This window comes from Saccoglossus kowalevskii, chromosome 11 (genome assembly GCF_978046115.1).
Source record: "Saccoglossus kowalevskii chromosome 11, keSacKowa6.1, whole genome shotgun sequence".
In the NCBI taxonomy this organism is placed as follows: domain Eukaryota; kingdom Metazoa; phylum Hemichordata; class Enteropneusta; family Harrimaniidae; genus Saccoglossus; species Saccoglossus kowalevskii.
Genome location: NC_140651.1, coordinates 9,301,965 through 9,313,749, shown reverse-complemented (window position 1 = coordinate 9,313,749; position 11,785 = coordinate 9,301,965).

Genomic DNA, 11,785 nt, shown 5'->3' with positions numbered 1-11,785 from the left:
AAAACAGTGTGCTATCATATAGTCAAAACAGTTGGAAAAAAATGTTTAAATCAAGTAGTCAACGGTACCATCATAATATTAAGGGAGTTTGAGTTTCAAATTCTGCACCATGTTACTGGGATATGTGCAATGAATTATGGGAGATAAATTCCTATTACGCACTAAAGAAAACTATTATCACATTGCAAACTCAAAATGTTGGAATTCATATCAATAACAATACTCTTCCATTCCGAGTTCAAGCACAGTTGAGGGCCTGTGGTTTAAGACATGAATAAATAATTTCGCCATGGAAACCAATGTAAAAAACAAGTTTCACGGAAAAAAATGTCATGTCATGAAGTATGACGAGATGAAATATACTTTTCAATTTAATGTCTGAACAATTTAGTCGAATATGCAATCACGCAAATACTATCATCATTGGAAAAGATTTTGCCCAGCTGAATACTCGCTGTTATCATTATGGTTTTCACTAAAATCGCACTCACAAATCTAAGGCGTGGTTATTCAGGTATTGAGACATTCAATAAAACAGTTTGAAAAACAAAGTTGGCTTCCCTAGCAAAAATATAGATACGTGTAAAGGGAACTAATTCGGGCGTGCACCTTGTTACAATATCTAATCGCAATGTGAAAGCCATAAGAGCTATACTCGGGAAGTAGTTGTTCGTGGATATGATCTCATCTTGAAAAAGTCGCGGGTGTTTTTATGGTGATGTAGCGCCCTCTGACATGTACTGTACTGCTACTACCTGGGTAAAATATGCATAGAACGGTGGCGTTCTGTTGATTTGTCAGGCTGTTTATTGGATAGTTCATTTTTTAAATAATTGTGTGGCAGTGGTTGTCGTAATGATTTACGTGGGTTAATTGCACCCTCCGGGCATGAATCAATTATGCATTAATCTAGGACGAAAAATATGAGAAAACCTCTCTTAAAATATCCCCAGGAGGGCATAGAACTATAGAATAAATTGTAATGTTTAAAAACCAACACAGTTACATGGTATGTGGGTACCTCAATTAACCCAATTGAAAGATTTTGCACATTAACTTAATTTCCAGCAATGTTTTTCGAGAAAACCAGCCACACTGTATGTATCATATTTTGTCATTGAAATGTCACGTTTTAATAATATATCTCCAGATTATTTTTATTTTTAACATTTATAAATTTGAATATGTTAATTATTCGCGGTGTGCCCTCTGACCGATGGGGGATTACGAACGTATGTTGTTTAGAAGCGTGGGTTATATGACTGGTTTAACCTATGTGTGTCTTGCGCTCATATTTTATTTGATGTCCGACGCCGTCTTCTCTAATTATACTTTGCTTCGTTGACTCTTTTATTTGGTGCTGTCTGCACGTGGCAATGACTGGTGCTGGTACCCACACAATTCCTATGTTTTTGTTGAATGTATTGGTCAGGAATTTCAAATTGAAACTAATGACTGCCACATTTTCCCCGATAAATCAATCAATAAAATAAACCATAAATCAAGCTGACTGTCATTACACACGGAAAAACTGGCATCGGTGTTTCCACGGAGTCAACATAAGGTTTATTATTAAAATTTGCATATAATGAAGTTAACCTCTCCTTATATGGCACGTTGTAATTGATACCGAACACACCACGTGACCCAATTCGACCATTCAACACACTGTGTTATTACTGGCACAAACATTCACGCTATATTGTTTTCTGATATGGATGAACGTATGACCTCAAAACTTGAAAACAACAGGGAACTACCTTTATTGCGTGATGAATATATAAAATATGTTAAAACAACATCCTCCAAATAATTTGAAATTTAAACCTTCGAAATATTTACTAAACTTGACCCCAGCTGTAGCACATTTCTGCTACGATTTCTAAAAATTGAGAAAACAGTATCTGCGTGACCCAATGCGTCGTTGGTTAAACCAGCTTACCTGGGAGTATTTTTGGAATCTACGTATTAATATCAAGTTGTCAGAAATTATATTGTGTCCCGCGTCATTGGTGTTTATGAATGAAAAATAAATATCTTATATGTTACTGCCATTCGGTAAAACTGACAAACAAACTGATGGGCATAGCCTAAGCAGGTCAGAGTAACACATCCACGTATTCGGTACACCATTGAAGCGGATATAGCAGTCCACTTTCATTTGCTTTCGAGATCGATGGTACTTAAAACCATACATATATAAAATGGTTTCATTCTAAAGTTAGCATCCTGTTTACCAATACCACTCGTACAAATATTTTAATCCACCATATACCATGTGGCATTCGTAAATGCGGGTTCCTCTCATTTTAACCTATATTGTCACATACAATACATGTAGTTATTTTTTTAAATCTTTTTTGCCATTTACTACGTGTATTATTTGACACGTAATTTATTTTATTTGTACACCATTGATTCGACTTCGTACTGACATATATCCCATAAGGTGCGTATGAATGGCGATTATGGACTCAATTGTGCTGGTTAGATATGGAACATCATATTTTTTTAATCTCAGATTTCACTGTGGTGTGCTATTTTGATTATTAGCATAACAATAGCAACGCTTATGACAATGGAGGTGTCACGTGGTAGTTCCAATTGTTTGAGTGTTTATGGTTGAATACTGTAAAACATGTTTTAATAAATAGCTACATGCCATTTTAGCGAATTTGACTTCATGCATGAATTAACTGAATCTTAATTTAGCTAAAGTGCCAACAATCTCTCATTGTGAGGATATACTTCATTTGAAATAATTGGCATCTTGAATTAGCGAAATTACAGATTAGCTAAATTAGCTAAAATAACATGCTAGCTAAAAAGATGTGTTTTACAGTATGTTTGTGATGTTATTGTCGAAAACACAGAATCGCACACTCACTGCTTGACCGTTCTTCGAATAACACTTCCACACATGAATAACATTGTTGGGTAACATTACCACTGTATGCTTGCTCATGTACGCAGTACCGTGAAGTACCCATCTAAAAATAGTAGGATGACGTTGTAGCATTTTCCTGAGCCTTCAACAAGGAACTAATAAATATGCACTGGATCACACACCGCCTTTCAATACATAAGCAGTCGAAAGAGATTCGTTATATGATCGTGATTGCCAGCAAGCTTTTGATAGTACCAGTCGATATTGAGAGATAGAACTAATTCAGATAGTTCGAGTGGCAGCGAGGGACGCGTTGTTAACTGAGGGTATTTCAATTAGACAGGTGTCACATGCATCTTCCTTTTTCTGAGAGGTGCCTTGTGTATCACTGAGTGGAGGTGACAGTAGTTTACCACAGAAGGTAAATGCAAATCTCGACAAGCGTTAAGTGTTGGGCTATAAGAACGTGGCTAGCCATGAAGAAATATTCCATCGCGTTCAGCAACCTGAGAATTGTCTGCATTTTACAAAGACTGCGTTCTGAAGACTGTCGCTCCGATTACGTCCGAATATTTGGTAACGCCATACTGAAAATCAGAAATCATTAAGATAAACGTAATCTTAAACAGTTTTGTATAATTGTGAGGAAATTACGAGCATTATTTGTAAATTTTATACTGAAAATAGACGTGTTAGTCAATTAGTTCATACAACAAATTGACACAGAAATCTTCTCATTTGTGCGGTGATCACAGCGGTGAGTTCTCGCTTGAGGTGATATAGTGACACGTGGATTTACCATATTGTCCACATTACATGGTGTATGCGTGGCTCAGAATATAACAACAAATCATAGGATTATCATAAGCACGTGCCTAGAGTTCATCAACATGTGTAAAACGTTTGCAAGATGCTTAAATCCGATAAACGCATTACAGATACAATCGGTACTATAACAACAACATTGATCAATAATTATTTTGTCATGTAGAAACCAAACACTCAATGTTTCCATGTGTCATTTTTTTGACCAGGCGATGTTGATATTATACGGTCTCCAATTTGGTTTTAAACACCTAGCTTGTGTAAAATTCAAAGTCCCCGAGTCAACTCAGGAACAGTTAGCTTTTATCGGAAAAATTACATGGACAAGTGCTCTGACCGTAACTTGTATTAGCGTTTTGTAAGTTTACAGATTTTACGCAGATGAGATTTTGTTTGTGGGAACAAGTTAGTGTCCACACTTTGCATAAATATGACGTAATGTACCATTGTGAATGGGTAATGAAGCATTGAACGCAGAATACGAATTAAAGTGCCCCCTAGACTTAGGTTAGACTTGTATACAATAAATATTCCCTGTTACATTGAAAGCACGTTTGTCCCCAAAAAATGAAAGAGATATTTGATACTTTTAAGGTAGAGATGCAGGTTTGTGGGCACTTGGGAGTGAATTTTTTTTTTTGGCTTTTTATTACCCAAACAGTCTTGGCTATAGACAGTAAAAATTTTGTAGAATTGTGAACAGTGGAACATACTCAAAAAACGATTTTAAAATATAGAAAACAGGTACAAACATTCTCCTATTTGAATGCTTAGCAAGATTTAGCAAGGTTGTACATAAATAATAAAAAAGAAACATGGTGAAAAAAAGAAATGACGGGATCTCCATATTATGCACTACTATATTTAACTTTTAACAAAACGATAATACATTTAAATTTGGAACTGTTACAGCCATTTTAATTATGAGCATTAGCAAACTTCTTACTGAGTGAATTGTCATGCAAATTAGCAATTATCTCAGCTTCTTTTCAGTGCACATCCCAGAACTTTAACAAAAAATAGCTCCTAGACGCTTTGACCTTTTGTTTTGAAATTTTCACAAATGCTTGACAATGTGTTTATCTTCAAAACGCCGTCGGGGCATTGTTTTTGGTTGAACAGTGTTACAACAGTCGTACATACAACTAGCCTGGGTGTTAATTTATGCATAAACTTGAAGTAGTGAAATTTGGGCTGCTGCCCTGCAAAATTGACAACTGGTAGACAGTTTTCAAGACGGCGATTTCTTCATAGTAAACAGATGTACCCATAAACCAATTTTGACAGGAAACAGAAGCATGGTTTAGGAGCTATTTTTTTTAAAATCACTTTTGACCAAAAAAGCACATTTTTGTGTATATTTCAAATTACAGTGTCCATAAAAAAATACTAATTTGTTTTTAAAATTCATACAATAAGCTTTCCGAAAATATATAGTTTTGTGGACAAGGGAGGTCATCTTGGTTTCCTAATTAACTAATTAAAATACCTGTCAGGTAAACTGCATCTCTACCTTAATGTTTAACATTTTATGTTTTTTATTGTTCTTGAAGTGATGTTTCAAATGATATGAAAAGTGTGATTCCAACTTTAACGGAAATGAGGATTTCAGTCGTATTTCTGAAAATGTTATGCATTTTATACAACCCCGTGTAAATGTTCATTAGTGACATAGTTGATGTCAACTTGTTACGCCAAGGTGTGCCATGAATTGCAACTGATCACACGGTGATATAGTTTCTGGGACAGCTTCACGTTCATTGCCTTCATTACCATACAATCCTCCCTCGTGCATTGTACCAAAACCTATAATTAACAGTATGACCCAATTATGTACCCAGTGTTGGATTCAGCAGCATCTACCTGATTTGATGGACAGGACACCGTTAATGACATGGTCTAGGTTAGAGGTAAAGTTGCCGGATCCAGGGACTATTTGCATTATAACATAATTTAATTTAAAACTGAATGACAGGACGTACCTGTGATCTACATATATTGGAATTATTATTCACTCAATAAACGTAATAACATATTCGAAATTTTATTGCGATGTTATCGATTTATTTCGGGAGACGATCTCTCTTGGCACTCGCTCTATATACTATCATGTACTGGTAACTACACACTTCTCTGAGCAGTTATGTAAGATGATATCCTTTAAATAGGGCGATATAATTAATTCATGTCATTTAACAATTATTCTGAAATCTGCATAAATCGAGCTTATCCAAAATGTAGTTAAAATTGTAGTTGGTTATTAAGTTTTTTAAAAAAGCGTGAACATGTTATGTCGAATTGAACGATAAATATAGAAGGTAACACAGAACAGTATGGTAAATTGCCTTATTTTCACTTGGAATTTATTTTCATCTAAATGGTGAATCAATGAAAGTACAATCTATTGAGAATCCCTCTTTTCATATTTTTTACATTCAACTCATAAAAAATCAGTGAAAATATACTTAATTCAAAACAACATAATGTCTTTTCTGCAAAAATCAATTCCTGGGCCAGCTAAAATTAAGTATTTTACAGTATGATGTTCCAACATGTCCCCAAAACTGAAACAGACATGCCGAAGATGTGTTAAAGTTATTATCTAATAATCCGATGATGTGTCAAACGCCAAACAGACAAAGCTGATTGTCTTGCAATTGTTTCAGAATACACCTTTCCCATAAGTCGCGTCAAAATGCATTATTGAAAGCAATGTCGTTGTTTGGTTGTGTAAGTTACTAGTATTCGACATTTAGTATATATACTAAAGTATAACTCTTTACAAAATAGTAGTTTTATTGACAGGTGAATATTGGTCAAAACAATATGGACGATGTGAACAGTCTTTCTTTCACTCATTTACGTCACATCATCACTTTGTCGATAGAGGGCGCAGCATTTAAGAACGGTATATTGTCTGAGATTTATTTAAATTCTGTATTGAATACTCCTAATACTCATTCGACCACGCATATAGTCGATCACAATCTATAGTTTCCCCACCTATGGTTATGTATTTCAAGCCTGTGACGGCGAGAGTTTGATATAGTTGAGAAATAAATGTAAAGCATTCATGTAGTTTTCAGATACCCTGTATTACAGAATAGAGATAAGAGCAGCGGAGGTTATTACATCCATCATCGCGTCAGTGACGATCGCGATCTGCTCAGTAATGACAACAATGGATCACGAAAACAACTGGTGCTCCGAAACAGTAACGAGCAGCTGGTTGAAACTATCGATTCTATAAATAAACCAAATATTATAACGCGTTCACACCAACTTGTATAATAATATCATATTGACGTATGTGTAATTAAACCAATATTTGCAGCAAATATCTAAATATGTCTGAGCATTGGAAACACAGTGGACAAAACGGATAATACAATTCTCAACAATAAAGCATTTATCAGAACAATCATAGTCACGCTCCGACAGCTCTATTTAGTGTCGATATACACGTCTCAGTTAGACTCCAATGCAAATTAATAAAACAGATTAGGTTTGAAGGAATGAATAGACGATTGAGCTTGGTGTTATAATCGTTACCGCTAGCAATTTTATAATTTTTAAAAATAACCTCGAGGTTAGAGATCACACATCAATCAAACATCCAATTGTTAACATGGTGTGTGTTACATCCATTTTCCACGCAATCAATGGCATTTTGCATGCAACATGTGTGTACCTGGGTATTTGTTATCCGTCTATATTTACAGCGTACACGAGAAAGGTGTGAATAGAATGTTGTTGTTAAGCAGACCACGCCCAGCTCATCTACAGATCGGCCAACAATAGACGCAACAGTTTCCGGAATACCACGCCTAATTAGATGCCTGGACGCTGTTTGCTAACTTGGGTATACGTAGGAAGTGCGTATTCCATGCAATGCTACTTGGGGGCATCTTTACAAAAACTTCGTTACCTAATCGCTTTATGGGATATACGTGTGTGAGGAACAAAGGTTTTAGTGAGGGCTCGCGTCATCACATATAACTTCGTATCTGTTTCATGATATAAATATGGAAAACGTGAATATAGCGCATACTTCAAACATAAAAAATCCAGGCAACCCACATACAATTTATAGAGCTGATTCTCCAGCCTGCCAGCTACCAACATTAATTACGCATTTTGGGGATATAAATCACAAAGTAGTCCTTGAAAAAACAATAATTTGGATAAATTTAGTAATCATACCCTGGAAAATAAACGATCCACATCTTTCATGTTTCCCCTTAAGTGCTGGTCATTGACATGAAGTAGATATGGCATTTTACGTACCGTATTCTTGGCACGTTCTCCCTGGCGCTTTATTGAATAGTACTATAAAACTACCAACACACGTACGTGATGCTCAGCTATACGCTAGGTTAAGAGTGCCATATGCACTATCGCGAGTAATGGTTCGAATGAATGCATTGAATATAATGAACTATTGAGTTCAAGGAAAGTAAACGCATCCATACAAACTGTAAACGTAATGGTTATTACAAAAACACATTCTTTAGGCTCTTTTGGTTATATAATGATTTTGTGTGAATCTATGAATTTGCGGTCTTTATTCTGTGAAAATAAATGCTTCAAAAGACTTGAATAACAATTAATTGAGTCTGTTAATGTTAATTACCACAAACTCATTCATGATGGTTTAGCGATTCATCCCGGATTCCATTATTACTTCTTAGACTAGTAGTTACATTTATAGTATAGTTAATGAGAGATTTCTGGATGTACTTTTTTGGTGGGTTGCAAAAATAAAAAGACCGCATAAAATAAACAAAAGGACCGCATAACATAAATACGAGGCTATATAACATAAAAACAAGACTGCATAACATAAAGATGAATATACAAGTTGCATTTTGGTGCGATAGAGGGGTTCAAGAATATCATAATACACCATAATGGTTTGTGATAGAAAAATGTTTTATGTGGGGGATATTTATATGAGTGAAGATGTAAGTCGAGTTGTGCGTTGAAAAGTATCTTTCACTGGGTGACCAGGAACACGTGGCTTGTGTTGTAAGCAGACGTCTTTGAAATGTTTATTTCTTAAAGTAATCTTAGTATAGCGTAGATGGTGATGAATTGAAAGATGAGTTCAAATTACATCAACCTTTGTTTGGGAGATAACTACGAAGAGATGACAGTGACTGTTAGACATATGTGGAACAAGACAGTAAACTACAACTTTCATAGTTGTGTTGTTACATACGCAGTCGTTATTATACGCATGTAAAGATGGCCCAGTCATCACGGTTTGAGGGTAGCTACTTAACTATAGTAGAGTGGAGTTATAGTAGAGTGGAGTGGGTACAAATATTTTTGCTATAAAATAGACAAAACATGTTACAAATTAAATGTGTATTCCTTACATCAAAGACACTAGTGTCTTTGCGTACACCATATGCTGCAATTTGAGCGCGTAATAGTTTGATCAATCACGAGTCTGTATTGTGTTATAAAGCACGTAATACATGGCCTTATTTGAGCACTTGTACACGCCTATTCGCCCTCAACGGAATGTAAGATCCCAAAATACCTGTTTTTCTCGGCATACGGACAATCCAGGTATCTCATGTGCAATTTATGAAGTCAATCCCCCAGCCAGCAACCAACTATGCTATTTGGGTATAACTGGCACACGGTGAAAATTATTGTAGATAAATTTAGAGTCCATACCCTGGAAAATACACGATCGACGTCTTTCATGTTTACCCTTTATGTCTCGGCCAGCTATATGAAGCAGATACGGCTCTTTGATGTGTCGTATTCTTCACAACACGGTCTCCCTCCGGCGTTTTAGTTTTATTGAGTAGAACTACAAAACAACACGTACGTGATCAGTGATCAGTTAGACGCCAGGGTATGTGTGCTATATGCATTATTGTGAGTAATGATCATTGAGTCCATACCAACTTAACAGTTATCAGAAATGCATTGAGCCCATGGAAAGTAAAAAAATTAAAATTAGAAAATAAAGCACGTAGTAGTTATGGTGGGAAACTTGGTACAGCATGGATTTCGATTATAGGATTTTTTTTTTATAATAAGTTGAGGGTCACTATTTTCCAGAATTCCTGAACTCCTTTGATATAAATTTCAATAGTGTTTGTACGATATCTTTCTTTACTTCCCAATCATATTATTTTTATGTTGACATTTAGTGAAAACAAATACGGGTTTAACAATTCAAATATCAGTCATTAATATTTGCTCAATATTTGGCAAACTTCCAACTGTATTTTGGCGCTACACTAGAGAATGTACAACGCTCGCTGTTGAATATTTATGTATTTTTTGTTAATTTTCACACGAATTATCGATAGAATGATTTACTGACGTCATTTCACAGCTTCGTGACGTGATCGTTTTCATGTTCCCGTAAAACGCCTGCGTGTATACTATTTTCATAACATGCTGGAACATCCAATTTGAAAAGCTGACACCAGTTGTTGTTACATAGCATTACGCGACCAGCTGTCTGGGTCACGTTTTGTTTTTATTCTGCTGATCACTTGGCGTTTGCAGGCTGGCACATTGTAATTTCATTTGAAACCTGAATTTAAATGTCCATTGTGCACGGATGGGGATATCAAGTACCACGACAGTAGTGCTTACATGCTGTGTAATGTGTTCGTATCGGAACCAACGAGGGTGTACATAGAATAGAATATATTAACAGTATCTGAGTTAAGAGTACGACCTAAAATTAAATCCACATTCATCGTTTCTTTTCCCGCCATTCTTTATAATAACACTTACATATTTTCGACTTGTCAGTAACGGTATGTGTTATTAAACCATCGAAAAGTTAACTCTTTCGCGAACGAGGACATACATGTACAAGTATGGGAGCGTTTTTTCATGTTCGGTATCCAATTTACGCTACATACATTCTATCTCAATAACATATACATGGCCGTTGTACAATCTGTCACTTTCTGGTTGTATCTTGTCATATGGTAGTAATAATGTGTGACAAATTCATTTCACTAGTGTTTTAAACAACAATGACATTTGCTTGCAGTTATTCGAAAACTTGACATAGACATGGAATTTGATCCATCAGAAAGGACATGGACGTGTGACCCACAATGCATCATAGGGCTGCCGAGCGGCCATTTAAAATTTTGTAAAATCTAGTATGTATAGGCGTTGCATGTAAACCTATTTAGCAATATTGACAAGCTGTCGATATCATAAAAAAATAATAAGGTATGATTAATATGTATCACGTGATGTAAATACGCTGTAGTAAACTGTCAAAATATCATCAGCTGAATTTATCAAGGTGCATGAATAATTATCATAATGCACAAATGACGCACTAACGAAGAACACAAACAAATATAGGCTTCATTAAAAACGCGTGCGGGATCATATTTCTTGTTGTTTGATATAGAAGACCAGGCGTACCATATTTCAGTGACCAATTGCTAGTCTTAATACATATTCAAATACGGATTGAAAGTTTCACAATAATACAGTATTAATAAACGGCAATAGCAAACATTGTGCATACGTCAATGACGTACTGAAATAATCCGCCATGTATCTGAAATTGACAAGTTGTATATATTATTTTAAAATCAAACGTAAATACTGTAACAGTACACGCCACTCACGTGCCTGAATCAAATCAGAATCAACCTGTCACTGACGATGACAACTTTCAAATAGTATTGATTCTGGAGACTTTCCTATCGTGTTAGGCATTTGTTTGATATAGCCGATATTCACAAACGCCGTGTGCCGGCTAAATATTATAAGCCAACATGTACGACTGTTTTTTTTTACATTCACATAATTACTAGTAGCTTATTTTCCCGGGCCCCCGAGTCAATGTGAAGCTACTTACAAGATTGTACCTGATTGGCTACCAACCACTCACAATCAAACCGACAGACCAATCAGAGAGAAGCTTGTTTCAAGTTGTTGCCAGTTTTTTTTCTTCGACAAATCAAATTATGCCTTGTATATTGGTGCGACTCTACTGGATACGAACATACGTAAATAATTTCGATGGTTACCAACTTGATGAAATAAACAACACAAACACAAAAA